The sequence below is a fragment of the Echinops telfairi genome, unplaced genomic scaffold (assembly GCF_000313985.2).
Source record: "Echinops telfairi isolate 266 unplaced genomic scaffold, ASM31398v2 ScPeMD7_70;HRSCAF=299, whole genome shotgun sequence".
Lineage (NCBI taxonomy): Eukaryota > Metazoa > Chordata > Mammalia > Afrosoricida > Tenrecidae > Echinops > Echinops telfairi.
In genome coordinates, this window is record NW_022103968.1 from 48,197,017 (window position 1) to 48,214,342 (window position 17,326).

General features: G+C 39.8%; 1 long non-coding RNA gene across 2 annotated transcripts; it reads left to right on the forward strand.

The window, feature by feature from the left end:
- Nucleotides 1-4,244: 4,244 nt before the first annotated feature.
- LOC123521841 lies at nucleotides 4,245-16,669 on the forward strand. 2 transcript variants are annotated; one of them, XR_006680179.1, is made up of 3 exons: nucleotides 4,245-4,329; nucleotides 14,469-14,746; nucleotides 16,055-16,669. It is a non-coding gene; the product is annotated as an uncharacterized LOC123521841 (long non-coding RNA). The 2 variants fall into 2 exon arrangements; XR_006680180.1 differs by having other exon boundaries at nucleotides 4,310-4,368.
- The last annotated feature ends 657 nt before the right edge of the window (nucleotides 16,670-17,326 follow it).

Below are 17,326 nucleotides of genomic sequence, written 5' to 3' on the forward strand. Positions count from 1 at the left end.
GGAACGGAGTGATGGCAGAGCAAGGAACGGAGTGATGGCAGAGCAAGGAACGGAGTGATGGCAGAGCAAGGAACGGAGTGATGGCAGAGCAAGGAACGGAGTGATGGCAGAGCATGGAACGGAGTGATGGCAGAGCAAGGAACGGAGTGATGGCAGAGCATGGAACAGAGTGATGGCAGAGCAAGGAACAGTGATGGACTTCACAATCCACAGAGCAAGTTAAGATGTTGTGCAGGAGTCTGGCTTGCAGACTGGGGTGCCTCTGGGCACCAAATTCGGGGAAGTGGATTTGCTGACCCACAGAGCTTGGAACATGGGCTGGCCAAAAACTACCTATGCATTCCTTACTACCATTACAACCTGTTAACATACTTAAGAAGCCCCTTTAACCATTAATTTTGTCCGTGATGTCTTATAGCCATCACAATGGGTATAAGAACCTACAGGTAAATTGTAAAATGTTAATTAAAACTATTTACCTCACAATTGGATCAATAGGCAATATCAAAATAATGAAAGAAAAGATTGAAATTGTTGGTGTTTCCTTGCACTCAGATCTACAATCAAGTTCATGGAAGCAGCAGTCAAGAAATCAAAAGATGTATTGAATTGGGCAAATCTGCAGCATAAGACCTTTTAAATGTTAGTGACGAACATTGCAAGAATCTTGGACCGCCAAAGGAAAAAGCAAGTCTGTCTGGGAGAAGTACAGACAGAATGCTCTTTAGAAATGAGGATCTATTCTGAGACCAGAGAAACTAGATGATACCTGGTTACCACTGCTGGCTGTTATGATTTGGGCCAAAATATATGAATTCTTAGAGAGTGAGATGGAAATGTGGGGCAGAACTCAATTACTGGGCCAGTTGAGACTAAAGGACTCACTGAGGCTTCATCCTGAGATATTCTTTAAATGTTAAATCAAAGTATCCCTTGAGGTTAAATTAATTAACAGACCCAGACCCACTCATAAAATATAGAATATCAACCACGAGTATGAGCTCCTTTAAAAAATCAACTGCATGGAACTAATTGATCAAAAGTTACTCTAAAACAAAGAGAAGAAAGTAAGGGGCAGGAAATTAATTGTACAATCAGAAAGGAATGAATACGAATGGTGACATACTATGAAAATGTAACCAGTATCATTTGCATAGAAATCATAAAGTGAAAATGTAATTTGCTGTGCAAACTTTTACCTTAACCACAATAAAATAGAAAAAAGAAAGAAAGCTGGCTTATATATAATAAACAAATTAGAAGTCAAAGACAAGCATTTCATAGATAAAGAACAAATTGCTAGACAAATGAATTCTAAATGCCAGTGTCACTCGTAATATTCCTGTTAAGCTGAGATTGCTTGAGAACATTTCCTTTGCTGTGTACTATAGGCAAGAAGTGGCCAATGGGTGATCTGAAATCTCGATTTCACCTACAGATTTGGCTTATATGAGCCGCATGTCCATACCTACTCTGTTCTTTTGTTTTGTTTGAGCTATTTAACAACACTCAAATTTGGAGAATGTGTATAAAAATCTACATTTATTCCTTCACATGAAAATTTTGCATATTTGGCATACTAAGTCTCATATTTGTGTACTTTCCAGACTGCTACCATGTCCACGACTACATATTGAGTGTTTTGGTGTTTTTGTTCTTGTTCTTATTTTAGTTTTCTGCCCCTGAATCAGTATCATTTTAATGGTACATTTAACAGGAAATGGAAATAAATATTTCTTGTGCATGTGTATTAAAATCAGGGAAATGAAATCAGGAATTGTCTTCCAAAACCCAGACCACTGCCTTTGAGTCTATTATATGAAAACAGATCACCTCATCTTTCTTCTTCAGAGCAGCTGGTAGTTTTGAACTGTTAAACTTGTGGTTAGCAACCCAATGCCTAATGACAGTGCCGTGAGAGCTTCTGACCTCAAATCAGGGCGCAGGGTAGCAATGATGAAACATATAACTTCCCTTTAGTTCTTAAATGCTTCCTACCCCACCCACCCACCCACTATTATCATGATCCCAATTCTACCTTACAAATCTGGCTAGACCAGAGGATGTACATTGGTACAGATAGCAACTGGAAACACAGGGAATCCATTACAGATTACTCCTTCAGGACCAGTGGTGAAAGGGGCGAGGCCTGGAGGGTGAGGAATGTGGGGTGGAAAGGGGGAACCGATTACAAGAATCTAGGTATTGCCTCCTCCCTGGGGGAGGGACAGCAGAGAAGAGGGGGGCAGACATCAGACAGTGTAACTTATGACAAAACTATAATAAGTTGTGAATTATGAAGGGTTCATGAGGGAGGGGGCGTGGGGCGGGAGGGGGAAAATGAGCAACTGATATTAAGGTCTGAGGTGGAGGGCATATGTTTTCAGAATGATGAGGGCAGCGAATGTACATATGTGCTTGACACAATGGATGAATGTATGGATTGTGATAAGAGTTGTAAGAGCCCCCAATAAAATAATTTTTTTAAATGCAATTCAACCCTGTCTGTCTCAAATTAGTTAATCAAGCTGCTGTCTATCTGATGTGTAGAGTCTGACTATTTGCATAACCACCACTTGACGTGGGCAGTTTTGACTTTGAGTGCCTGAGAAGCAAATAACAGTAAGAAATGTTAAATAGAGTAAAGTTAAAGACTAGATTACAACATTTATAAGTGCCATAAAAAATTTTCAGACAACAAAATCAATGTTGTCTTAAAGTTTGGGAAGTTTGTTGAGATGTGTATTGAGAGATATTTTTAAGTGAGTATAACAGATAAATATCATTTATGTGTATGCTATCTATGATTCTTAAAAATATATTACTTTACACAAAAGGAAAAAGGAAGATATCACTAATACTAGTAATATTAACTATATTACCATGGCAATGTCATGAAGAGAGAACTTGATAAAGAAACAACAGCGCAGAAGGTCGTTACTTCGGTTCTTTATTTAAATGATTATCTGTGATTTCATTTGATAATACCGAATAATACTCTTTAGAGAACAGGGACATTAGAATAATATATAAAGGCTACATTATCACTTGAAGACAGGATAATTGAAATATAAAATGTGTTGCTATGTCATGAATAATATATTGATAAAATGGAAATAGAAATTTTTCTTAGACATTATTATCAAATGCTAACCCTTTAACATGCATGTGTTGTTAGGTAGGAACAGGCAGGGACCGGGGGTTGTCCCTCTCCATGCATGAAGGCCCACTGCAGGAGATTGGAAGGGAACCAGGTGAGCACTCAGCCAGCCACAAGACTACAGGGCATGCGCCAATTCAAGCCCCAGCCAGGTGGGCTTAATTCAGCCAATGGGATCACCCAAAACCTTTGACGTACTTGGACCGAGGGACTGCCTGGCCCTTTGTTTCTTCCTCCCCCTCCTGCTCTGCTGGGTAGGCGTCTCCGACCTCAGGCTCCCACGTGTGGGTGTGTCCTCCCACAAGGTTGCCTGTGTTCAGAGACTGTAAAACTTGAAACTTCTTCCGTCCTTTATGAAAACCTACTTGGATTGCAAACCGGGCTTCAGCCTGAATTCTTTCTTGTGCGAAGCCAAGAACCAAAGTATTTCCCACCCGAGAAATGTGTGTGTGTGTGTGTGTGTGTGTGTGTGTGTGTGTGTGTGTGTGTGTGTGCAAATTATTTCAAAATGTTTCTACAACCAAGAAAATTTAACCCATAAATTGTGATTGTGGAAAAATCGTTAATAGGCCCTACTTGCAAGCCCCATACTGTATTATGGATGAACTTGATATACAATCAATAGAACTCCGTGATAAAAAAGAAGCAGATTATTGATCTTCACTGTAAAACTGTAAATCGTGAGGATTAGGTGAATTTTCTTATTTTTATCAAGGAAAATTATGTGAAATATGAAAATGGTATTTCGTTTGCTTGGTTTCGATTGGTTCTAGGAGGTGTGTGTGTGTGTGTGTGTGTGTGTGATTTGCAGGATGAGAAAGAGCCTCCTGCAAATAAGCTCAGCGGCCAAGGTTTTCTCCGTCCCTTCCGGCGTTGTCTATCTTCAGAACAAATCACTACCCCCGACTGAGACCTAGTGTTTGTTAGCAGGAGCAAAAAGATACAATTCTGAGCTAACCACCCCCCTCCCTAGCACATCACGGGGCACGCTACAGTGGAGTGTTTGTTATCAGAGTTAAAAGAGAAAAATTAGTTACGTAGGTTGAGAGTATAAAATAACTGAGGAGAACATTTCTCAGTCTCTTCAGCTCTGGCCGCCGTGGGCACGCACAGAACAAGCTCACCGTGCCCTTCAGTGGACTTACCTTACCAGCAGGAGCCCGCAGAAGGTAGGGTCCCCTTTCAACTCCTCAAGGTAGGGAACGCAGGTAAGAGTTATCGTCTTTAACCACACACCTGTTGTGAGGGGGGACTGGTCATAATGAAACTGCCGGCTGCGTACTGTCTGGTTCTTGTGGTGAAAGCTCATTTCTATGCGGAGCCTTGGCGGCACACTTAGTTACGAGTTGGGCTGCTCACGACAAAGTCAGTAGTTCAAGACCAGCGGGATGAAGAGAAAGCTTTCTGCAGGAGAAAGAGGAGGGATGCTTTCTGATCCTGAAAAGGTTTTCAGTCTCAGAAACCCAAATGGGCAGGTCCACGGAATGAACTCAAATGCCTAGAATTGAAGTGTGCTCGGGTTTGGGGCCAGAAAAATGTGATGTTGACGGAGCTCTGCATATTGAGTATGGTGTCCTTTGTCTAATGGCACCTGGCTACCCGGAAGTTGGATGCTAACTATAAGCGTACTCATACTGGCAGTGTTGTGTTACCTTTTATGGCAGGATTGAGTAAGAAGTCTTTTCTGAATACACACACACACACACACACACACACACACACACACACACAAGGCCAACATTTCAAAATGTTTGCAGAAAAGGAGAATGAAAAGATGACATTTTCCCATGAACTTTTTGAAATGTGTATGTGTGTGTGTGTGTGTATTACAGACACCATCTTGTAAAATGATAAGTGTGTGCTGTTTAAAACTCTTATAAATGAACTATAGCAGTAGTAATTGTTTTTCTCTGGGTCAACTGAAAGGCAGGCCGTGAATGAATCAATACATGATGAGACTTGTATACAATTTATCTCTTTGTGGGGGTCACACACAAAAAATCCTAGTGCATAATTAGATTATCCATGCCTAGCCAAAAGAATTGAGTAATAGAACTTGTTGCCTGATAAAAGGAAGGAATGAAATAATTACAAGGCAGAATAGCAAAATACAGGGATAGTTAGTTAAGGGAATTGTAACTCTTTATATAATTAGACTTTTGGTAATATAAACATTTATATATAGGTAGCGGGTATCATGAACATAGACCAAGTCCAGAAACACACAAATAAAATTAAACAGTTCTTACTCTGACTAGAGCAATTAGGAAGCAAAGTTCAAGCAGTCTCAACATTATGAGTCAGATCTAATTCCTAAGTGTGTCTGCAATTCTAAGTAAGTCTTCACAACAAATCTGTAGGTAGATCAAATATGGTTCTCATTTACCCTTACTTTAGTGCAAGAATGGGAGCCCTGGGGGTGTAGTTCTTACATATTGGGCCTGCTAATCTCAAGGTCAACAGTTCAAAACCGCTAGCTGCTCCACGGAAGAAAGAGGAGGCTTTCTACTCCCATAAAGCATTACCGACTCTGAAACCCACAGGGGCAGTTCTACACTAACCAATAGGGTTGTTATGGCAGCATCAACTCGATGACAGGGAGTTTAGTGCAAGAAGGAAGCCCAAGTGGCACTCTCAGGTGAGCATTGAACTGATAACCACAAGATCAGTCATTCAAACCTACCAGGCACTCTTCAGGACAAAGATGGGGCTCTCTGCTTCTCTAAAGATTTGCATGCAGCATTGTGAGGGAAATTCCACTCACTGTCCGGTCGTTGTGAGTCCATTGTGAGTGAAATTCCACTCACTGGCAGAAGATGGCGCTAATGCAAGAAGCTGGAGGAAGACGAGGCTGTCTGCTCCTGTAGAGAGCATAGGCTCAGAGACCCTGAAGAACAGTTCTCTACTCTGTTCTAAAGAATAGTTCTCTACTCAGTGGTAGAGGGGGTTAGTGCAAGAAACAGGTCACAGCCTGTTCAAAGGCAAGTACAAGTTGTCCATAAGTTGAACGTTTGCTGCTCGGGGGCTTCCAGCATTCTTAATTCTTTGCCATATACATTTGGGGTTGACTTATCATTTAAAACAGATTATTTTTATACTTTACAAATTTTTAATGGTTTTAGGGCTTCTGGTTTCCAGTGTGACATCTAAAAATCTTCACTTCTATCGTATCAAAAAATAAACTGAAATTAAAAATTAACACTTCTTGGGTTCATCAGAGAATTTAAATCACTAGCAAACCACTACCCAGAAACTGGAAAGAGGAACAGATACCAAAAATCACATATTACTGGGGTCAGAAACCCAGGAAAACAGAAGTGCTCCCCTGGTGTCAGTCACTGGCAGCACTTTGAGGTGGATTATTCAAAAAGCCAGGGAAGCACAGGCTTACTCAGTAGCTGTAGTGAACAATATTGTATAGTTTCAAACACGGGAAACTGTTCACTACAGTTCAGTAAGAACAAGCCTAACCCGACACTGGTAACTCATAGTCTATTTCCACTCGAGTGATCCTGCAGGGCAGAGTAGAACTGCCCCTGTGAGCTGCAAAGACAATCCATCTTTCCAGGAGTAGAAAGCCTCGTCTTTCTCACAGAGCAGTTGGTAGCTTCAAACTGCTGACATTGTGATTAGCAGCCCAACAAGTAACAACTATCTATCGACAGCCACTTAGCTAGCAGGACTTCTTCAACATTGGTAGGACTGCTTACACTGTAATTGATGAAGCCAGTTCTATTTTGAGTGATGTGAGAGTTAAGAAATTAAAGGCCTTGTCTGGGTGGGGTCTCCATGCTTTCATAAGGGTCCCCCCACCCCCCGTGAGAAGTCCCTTCAGGTTCTCAGGTAGAGATGGGGGGCGGGAGAACCCTCCTGTTTCTGAGAGGTAGATGAATAACCATTTGGAAATACTCAAAAGAATATGCTGTTCTCCTAAAGACTGCCCTCAAAATTAATTATTTTACCTCATCAAGGTGGAATTTACCAGAGCTTCACAGATCTGTGGGGAGGGAAACACAGGAATCCAGTCCCCTCGACTGAGGCACATCACATTCAAACTGCAGAATTTAAAAACAAAGAGAGCATCGGGAAAGAATATAGATAAAAGATAGAGGGGGGAACATCTTACCTATAGCGCATTAAGGATAAAAATAATTTTGAACTTCCTTCCAGAAACCATTCAAGGAAAAAAAGAATAGAATAAAATCTTTAAAGTGTTGAAAGAAAAAAGAAAAGCACCAAATTGGAATTTTGTGCCCTGCAAAATTACCCTTCCCAAATTAAGGAGAAGAGAGAAAAGGAATGGAAGAAAAAAAATAGGGGGAGATAATGAATGTAAATTATTATAAATATTGTGGATATTAAACCAACTATATCAGTAACTCTTTTACATATGACTAGTATAATTACACCAATTAAAAAGCAGACAGTGTGGATCAAAAAAGAAAAAAGACTCAACAATGTATTTACTTCAAGGTACCTACTTAAAATATAAAGACACAGATAGAGTAAAAGCAAAGGAACGGAGAAAATTACACCATGATAGCACTGACCAAAATCAGCTGGGGTTCCTATAGTAATTGCAGACAGAGTTCAGAACAAAGAAAATTGTTAGGGATAATCCTTAATAATCATCCAATTGTTAGGTAACAATTGTGCAATTGTTACAATTGTACAATTCTGCTTGATGTGATTGATCTATGGAATGATATCATATGTGTATTAACCCCCAATTAATAAAAAATTGGCCAACATAATGATGTAGAATATAGCTTACTTATGATAGCAATATGCACCAAACTATAGTTTGCTGGGATTGGTGAGCACTTGCAGGAATGAGGGGTAAAATAATTTTCTTCCACCTTCTTATTGAGATATATTGACTGTGGTTTAGGTCAAATACAATGAGGTTTCTCGAGATACTAAAGAAGTCCCCATTTTTTACCAGTGGTACTGAGTGTTCATTTGTCCTCAATCATACCTCATTTCCCAAACAGTTCTTTCTGTGCCTGAAGTAGCACCAAACATGTGTCACAAAAATGTGCCCGTCTCAATTGGCACCTTGTTTGAATGAGGTCCAATGATTGGAGATACAGTCAACGTTTTAGATAACACTAAAGTGGTAAAGTCAACATTTTATGAAACACTAAACCGGTAAACATTTAGTGTTACTAAACTGGTGACACTAAACCATATTAGAGATATGGTCAGCATTTTATATAACGCTAAACTGGTGAAAGCAGAGGTCAAACTAATAATCTGGCACTTTGCATCTATAATCGGAAATGTCCCAAAACCAAAACAAAGAAAGGATGCCCTGCCACCAAGCTGATTCTGACTCTCAGAGACCCGACTGAGGTCTTCTCTCTCTTCAGAAGGGGACCGTCATCTCTCTTCAATGGATTGGCAGCTGGAAGTGAACTGTTGATTTCAATCACTTTACACCCACCCCTAAAAGTCTTCCTGGTCTCAGACCTACTGTCAGCAAGTCAGCACAGTCAATGTCGGGATACACAACCACAAAGGGGAGAACCAGACACTGCATGGAATTATAAGGCCCATCTGCTGTCACCTATGAAACTCACAACTTTAACACCGATCCTTACAAATTATAATGGGCTTTAAGCACATTTTCTTCTGCCCTAAACCAAAGCATGAGTGGTATTTCTAGAATGATTGCTTCAACCCTGTGGTTATGACCATCTGCACGTGTACTAGCTTGCTACCATATTCTACTAGGCACCACCTAAGATTATCTCCATTGTTGGCTCACTTTTCTAGCTTCGAGTTTGCTTTCCTTTTGAGCTAACAAATAGAAACACTTTCCGTCCCTGGTTCATTGGATTGTATCTATTGACCCCTCCAAGCCTGGAACTAAGGCCAGGCATCCATTTTCAGCCAAACAATAGACAGCCTGATGAAGTGAATAGCACTGCGTAGGAATGTACTCTTGGTGCAATCGACCATACGATGAAAGGGGCAGCCTTTGCCCCGGAAGAAAACTCTGAAGGAAAGAAGGGGCAGAAATGACGAGCAAGTGGAAAATGGGGACTCGGCACTTACAGCAAGGCCTTTCAACTAATGTCACAGGCAAAATGTGTAGACAGTTTGTAATGGAAGACTATTTTGCTCTGAAAACTTTCACTTAAGTTACAATAAAAGCATTCTTTAGGAAAAAAAACTTCGTGACCAACTTTGTTTGTGATGGGCAAAATTCTCTTCAAAAGGAGAAGAGATAAGCAAACTGACACACTCATACTGTGCCATAATGTTTGCTGATAGCCATTGCATATGATTGGCCAATCAAAGTAAATTAGCTATCCAGACAATGAAGGACATGAAGGAATCCTGAATGTATATTGCTAAGTGAAAAATCCAGTCTGAAAAGACTAAACATTGTGATTCCAAGTATATGATATTTGGGGAAAGGAAATATTACAGAGACAGTAAAAAGAGCACTGATTGACAAGCATTTGAAGAGAGGGGCAGATTAGGCATTCAGAGGGCACTGCTAGAGTGGTGAAATAAATTTTCATGGTACTGTCCTTATGCCTTTAAATCATAACTTATTGAATTATGTAACACAAATAATAAGCCCTTTAGATAAACTATGAACTTGAATTCATAACTGTGCCTCAATATTGGTACATCAATTTTAACAAATATATCATAATAAAGCAAGGAAAACTGGATTGGGGAAAATATGAGAACAATTGTATTTTCTGTTTCATTCTTCTCTAAACCTAAAAGCCTTTTAGTTGTGTAAAATATAAATGCCCTTTGTATCTGACAAAAGTTAAATAAACATCTCTCCACTTGTTAAATTTAAGCATAAAGAGATATATTAAAATGAAAAAGATTTGGTGATAGAATGTTAGGGATTATTTAAATTGTCCCTCTATTTGTCAATCCATCCTTCTTTTGTCTGACTTATCCTAGGAATGAGAGAACTCTCATAGCCATAACATTGGAGTTAGGTGATACTTTCACCCTCAGAGTTGTTCTGAACCCCAGCTCTGAGAGCCTGAGAAAAGATGCGTCCCACTCAGTTCTCCATACAACAACTTACTGGTCCTACTTTCTTCATCTATAGTTCTTCAAATCTTGCTATAAAACAAAATAGCTTAAAAGAGTAAAATTTAAAAATCTTCACATTTTTGATCAGATGATCTTGTTTCATATGGCACTAAGCAATACGTGTCTCCTGCTATAATAAACATTGAGGTTTCATGTCTCACTATTTATGAGACAAGAGGCGTTTATGACCTTCTGCATCAACTCCACTTGTGGGATTATCACTTACAGCACTGACCTGCTTGAGAATGAGAGTGTTGCTCTTCAGAAACACAGGTGGGCATTTTTATCAACAAGAAGAGGGAATTCATACTATGAAAAAGAAAATAAAAGCCTTACAAAGACATGCACTTAGTTTTATTATTAGCCCCGGAGAAAATAATCTTATTCAAGCACTACATATGAGCTGTAATAAAAAAAAGACAGGACACATGAGTGAAAATTTGCAAATATTTCCAAGGAAAGCACAAAAACTCATATTTTAAAAATCTTTCCACTCGAGAGTTGCTTCAATATCTTCCTGGTTTTTTTAGTTATCTCTCTTCATTAAATATTATCCACAGATTTCAAAGCATTCAGGAGAGACTTTTTAAATATAAATTAATAGCTGTTAAAATTAATAGTAAAGCATTGAATGTACTAACCTAGCATAGGGTCTCTTTGGCTTTAAAAAAATTTTAGAATCAGATATTTCCAACACGTCCAATTCATCTTTCCAAGAAAATGGGTCCCTATTTATGTATATCCATTAGCATGTTACAGAGGGGCAGATGACGAAACTGTTTTTCTAAACAGTTTTATTTGGACATATTCCAAATGTCATACAATTCAATAGTTAGATCATATTCAGAAGTGCTGCATAATCATTACCACAGTCAATTTTAGAACATTTCTTCTTTATTATACTTCTTAATGATGAAAATATTTTTAATACTCTTAATTTTAAAAATATGTCTTCCTCAAAGTGTCCTCACAGGAAGTAGCATTATGTAGAAGTTCTCAAAGCCAAGGAAACTCTTAATATTTGGTGTGAGGGTCGGGGGGTAAGCGTTCTATAATTTTATAATGGAAGTTTATCTGTCTGGCTGGTAACTTGACAATTCTCCACAAGCCCTTAATATGTGCAGTTTTATTTGATTTTGTATTTCAGGCCTAGAAAAAATATCCTAAAGAAATAATTAAAAAACCAGGTAGTAGACAATCCATTAAAAAAGCCTCAACAAACAAAATATTGAATGATAAAACATGCTATACATATGTGAGACCATATTACGCCACCATTTCAAATAATGTAATTGGTTATGTAATGACAGTGAAAGAAAATCACAAAATATTAATTGAAAACAGCAGGGTATGATATTATATACAGCACAATTTTATTTTCCTGGTACAGAAAGATTATACGCAAAATACTGCAAACTTATTGTTATTGTCATTATCATCCTCATGTTTTCTATTTTTTCTACAGAGAACACATATTTATATCTCTAGTACTAACTTATCTCCCTTGAACTCCAGATTCTATAGCCATATGTCTCATTGACATCTTCATTTGAAATCTATTTTTCTTTCATTTGTCCATTTGATCATGCACTCATTCAAAAAAATATGAGAGTAAATTTAAAAATTTGCTGTTAGAGTTCTAGTTCACACATGCATAAGTTTACGCTAGCCAAACAAGTTCAAATGTATTTTTATGATTGGTGAATAGCTGTAGACAAATTATGTCAAGAATACACTTGTCTCTTGGTCAATCTTCCTAATGAGAAACATGCATTGCAATAATAGAATTTAATTATATTTTATAACTCCATTGGAACCAGAGTCTGGCTTTTTGCGTTTGAATAGTCAGGCCCAAGGACAGAGGCCAAGGCCCATTTAGACTGCAGATATTTAAAAGCTCACCAACAATTTGGATGGAAATTTTGGCACTAAATTTGCAGAAATCAGTTGTAGAAAATGAGACTATATTATGATAATGTAGATGATTTGTTGATGGCCAGCCAATAAGATAAGACTCCAATAAAAACACTATTGTTGGCCTGAGCTCTCCCGCCTAGTGCAAGTTTAAGGTGGTCAAAGAAAAAATACAAGTACCAAAAACATCTGTAAAATACATGGGGTTTCAAATTTTTCAGCAGCAAAGAAATCTTCCCCCAAATAGAAGAGAAGCCAAAGTAGAATATTGCAGCCTGGTCCCTGACACAATCGCAGGGCTTTTTAGGACTGGTCAACTTTTGCCAAATTTGGGTGCTAACTTTGGCATCATCACAAATCCATTAGAGGAGGCCTTAAAATGAGATGAAGAATCCCTTAACATGTACCCCAGAATATCTACAGGCCTTCAAGAAAATAAAGCACAAGCTAATGATCACCAGATGGACTACTAAATTTGCAGAAGCCTTTCGATTTGTTTGTCCAGGAGAGGTCATACAGGGCCCTAGGATTCCTGACCCAGATGCTACAGCCATTTAAGACCGGTAGACTCTTTCTCCAAACAACTTGGCCACTGCTTGTGGCTGCTCCAGGAAATCTCACCCTCGGCCAAGACATCCCTTCACCATCCAGTGCTGCTCTTCCTCAAGCCGAAAGAAAAATTTTGCTCACAGGCAGCCAAGTAAAAATGTACCAAATCATTGTATGGGATCATCCGAATGTGTGGGATCATCCTAATGTAAGGTACCAGGTGGACACTTTCATATGCCTGCTACCTGCCTGCCCGGTGAAGAAGACCCCTACTGGGATTGCTTAAAATTCAAGGACAACGACCAGTCACTGCCAGAGTCAGATTGAATGATGATCACCCGCGGCAGCAGTTTCATGGAAGACAACCTAGAAGGGCAGGATCAGCGAGGGGGTGCTCACTGAAGTGATGGAATCTGCTGCCTGGTCTCCTAGAACATCAGCTCAAAAAGCAAACCTAAGGGCCCTAGGAAAGGCCCTTCACGTCGGAGCTGGGGAGCTGGTCGAACTATACACTGACAGTGAGGACGGATGCTTTGTCCTTCCCTCATAGGGATGCCTTTCCTGGCAACAAATAAATAAATAAATGTTCCCGAGATACTCAAGATTCTCAGAGTCACCGGGGACTTCCAGCAGGTGGCGGTAGGATACTTCCGTGGACACCAAAAAAAAAAAATTCCCAGAAGCAACCAGAAATCAAAAGGCAGATGTCATGGAAGCCAAAAGAGCCATCAGCTTATCTGCTTTTGCACACCAGCTTGTTAGTCCTGATTCCCCCCAAATAGAGTTCACCAAAGACTGAACAGCCCTCCTTGCACTCAAAAAGTGTAGAAGAGTGGAATTTCATTTGCCTCCAGAGAACAAATGACATATAAACTCTCAAGATAATAAAAACAATTTTTTTTTAACTCACAGCATGGAGTGCTCCTGGGAGCTTCCAAAATTGCAACTCCTTAAAGACATAGAAATCCCATCATCCTCCCATCAAGAGAATACTGGTGCCAAAAGAACAAGTGTTGGACATCGTTTCTCCTGTGCCCTATGGGAAAATACCACACTCACTTGTCTGCAGCAAGTGTGAGTGCAAGTCCAACTCTGCCACAAACCATCCCAAAAGTTACCAGAGGTGTTTCTTGTGTGCCAAGAATAATCCCCAAACTCCATGCCACCCTGTAGAAAATTGGAGTACAATACCAAGGGATAAATTTAATATTAGTTTGGCAAGTACATTTCATAATAATGCCCTGAGTTACAGGAAATTACAATTATTTTCTGGTTTTGCTAGACACTATTCTGGATAGATAAAAGCCTTCCCTGCTGGAACTGAACAAGCCTCAGAAGCCTTGTTAAATGAAATTATGTCAAGATTTGGGCTCCCTGTGTTCATTCAAAGTAATAATAGAGGGACCTTTGTAGTCCAGGTTATTCAAGAGCTCAGTAAAGCCTTTGACATAACCCAGAGGTTACTATCATGGAAACCACAATCCAAAGGGGATTCTGAGAAAATCATTTATAACAATAAAACAAACACTAGCTAAGCTTTCTCAGCTGGCTTCTGGTTCTGCCTATTGCCCTACTTAGGATCTGAGAGGCCCTTGGAAGCAAGTGCAAACTGAGCTCCTATAAAATGGTGTGGGGAGACCATTCCTAAAGAGGTTAGGACTTTCTTTAGTTATGATTGAGGTGGACAAACAGAGTTGGATCAAGTCTCTAATAAGTTGTACTAACCAATACGTTTCTCTTTGCCTTTCCCTTCTGAAACTCCACTTCTTAGGTTCCAGCCACGAGGCCAGGTCCTTTGGAAGGTCTGGAAGAATCAACAGCTGCAGGATCATCTGGTGCAACAGTGGGAAGGAACCTACAAACGTCTCCAGAAGACTTACTCCTTCCTCCCTAAAGTTAGCCGGAGTGAAGGCTTGGGTCCATTACACCCAATTAAAAGGAGGTCCATTTGAACCAGTCCAACAGCCAGCTTCTGGCACCTTGGTCCTGCAAACTTCTCCAAGACTTAAAGTACAGCTCCACCAACAAGATGATCAATTGGTTCAAAATGTATTTTCTTTTTCTTCTCTTTCAGGAGGGTCTCCTTGAAAATAGAGAAGAAACCCCAAGAATCTTGAACATGGGAGGGAAAATTACATTAAGGGTGGGAGAGACTCTCACTCTGCCGTGTGTGATTTCTACTCTTTACCCGGTGGGGCCAATCCACTGGGTTCGAGTGGTTGACCACCTTCAGAGTACTTTCTATGAATTCAAATTTCGGAGCACTTCTAGAATTTCCCCGATAGCAGATACCACCAAAAGAAACAACCGTGATTTTTCCATCCTTATCAAAGATATCACTCTGGCAGATTCGGGGCTTTATTATTGTGTTAAGTATGCAAAAGGGATCCCAGCAGATTCAGAAGTAACAAGAGGAGAAGGAATCAAAGTAGTCGTAGTAAATCAGCAGCAACCCGAAAACACCCCAGATGTCTGAGATTAATTAGCCAGCAGGCTTGAGGCCAGGGCCTAGACCAGGGCCAAAGGAAGGACTCTTAGCAAGATCTGGGTGTGCTACCACCTCCCTCACTCAAGAATCATCCTAAGTCCCTTACCATTACCAAATACCCAATGGTTCCTTAACCCATGAGCCCTTTGAGAGCCTAATTGGCCCAGCTAGTTAGATACCTTTTCTCAATTCCTGTTCCTCATTTATCAGGATATATAACTACACTGCATGCAGCAAGAGGTTAGGAAATACATTGGCATACACCCCAGGCTAAATTAAAACAATGAAAGTTCTAGGATTTCCAGTCTCTTTGCCCATGCAATAGATTTTTTAATGTTTTCTGGTTAAGACATGCTAATATTTCTACCCCAAACAGCTCCAATGCCAATTTATCCCTTTATACAACACCGTGGTATATTTTTATGTAGAAGGGACAATTATCCCAGTTGTTTGGTCCCATGCACTAGACCATTCAGTGTTTAATCATGTTCATTTTACAGGATAATGCAAACAAGGACATTTCATATTTCCCGTTCAAGTACACCAGAAATAACAAAGGAAAGCAAGCTCAAGTCCCCCACCCCAAGTAAAAAAAAAGTTTATTCTATACAAATTTTGAATCTTAAGTTTTATTGGAACAGGCACCAATCTAATCCTCGGGGAAAAAAATCAAAATTTGGAAGATATTTTCTTAGGTATTGCCCTATGAAATTTGTCATTCAGAGTTTATCTTACCCCATCGATTTACTAGTTACAAGCAAAGAAAAGGCTGTGAGAACTCAACTAGCCTCGCTCAATTCACTATTAGAAGTAGTACTAGACAATCGTATTGCCCTTGTTTTTGTTGTGTCTTGTTCTGGAAAAAGCAGATGGTGTTTGCACTTCTATCATAAGGCATGCTGTGCATAGATAACCACCTCAGCAGAAGAAGAACTAGCACTGACATCTATCTCCCAGGTACCTACTTGGACTCAGCACCCACTTTGGTAATATTTTGGGTGAATCTGGCTAGAAAGTGTTTTACCTATTTGGGGATCCTGGCTAACGCCTTTAGTGACTGCAGTAGTTCTTCCATACAACTGTCTGCAGGGTCTAGCAAAATAAAGGCAGAAGGCGTAACCACAAATGCCCAAGTAAACTAATGCTTTTTCATTGCCTAACTTACCCTATCCTTTTCTGCAGACTGATAAAAGTTGTCGAATCCAACAAGAAGTAAATGCTTTCTGCTAGTTGGCAGAACCCTGGATGGCTGATCACCCTACCCCCATAAATCCTTATCTACGCCCTCAATCAGCAGGAAGTAGCCAGACAAGAACATCGTCCCATTTCCCCAAAATGGAAAACTACCCAAAAAAGGAGCTGATGCCGTACAAAGCCAAGATGACTCCATTTTTTAAAAATGCCAACCCCGACCCATCATTCCTATGACCGCCTAACCATTACCCCTTAGGACTGTTGCTGAAATAAAGAAAAACATCCATGTGTCCCTTGTAATACTTGTGTGATAAGAAAATTGGAAAAGTATCTTTAGTGGGGAACAAACTGGAAGTAGATCAGAACTAGCTAGTGCTGGTGACAGAGACAATCTCTCTGAAGCAGTGATCATACCCTGGAGACACGCAACGCTATAAAGGGCCCCGCTGGAAATAAGCAGATAGATAAAGACATTTCAGAAACGTCTCTGGCCCACAGTACCTTGCCCAAGATCCCAGTAAAGTCTCTTTTCTCTTCCCTCTTGGTGAAATCGTTGTTTTGGAGGACATGCAATTCTGCCTGGTGTGTACTAGTATGCATTAAACCTCATCACTCAGCCACAACCCTCTCTCAAAACCAAAGGCACCTTTTCTGGCAGACCTTTCAAACCAGTCATTTACGATAACACAGGGCCTAAATAACACTCAACATACAGCAACCCTTCATAAAGAGCCTGTCACAGAAAAGTCAGCTCTTTTCTATAGAGTTCTGAAAATCCCTCGTGATGATTATATATAGCTCATTAGTCAAAATTCTATGAAATCACCACCACTAACTATCAGGGAAATCAAAATCTGTATTTTTTTTTTCTTGAAAGACAAAAGAAGAATGGATATTAGCAAAGAAAATCTTCATGCTTCATCTCCTCTGCTACATCTCTTAGACTC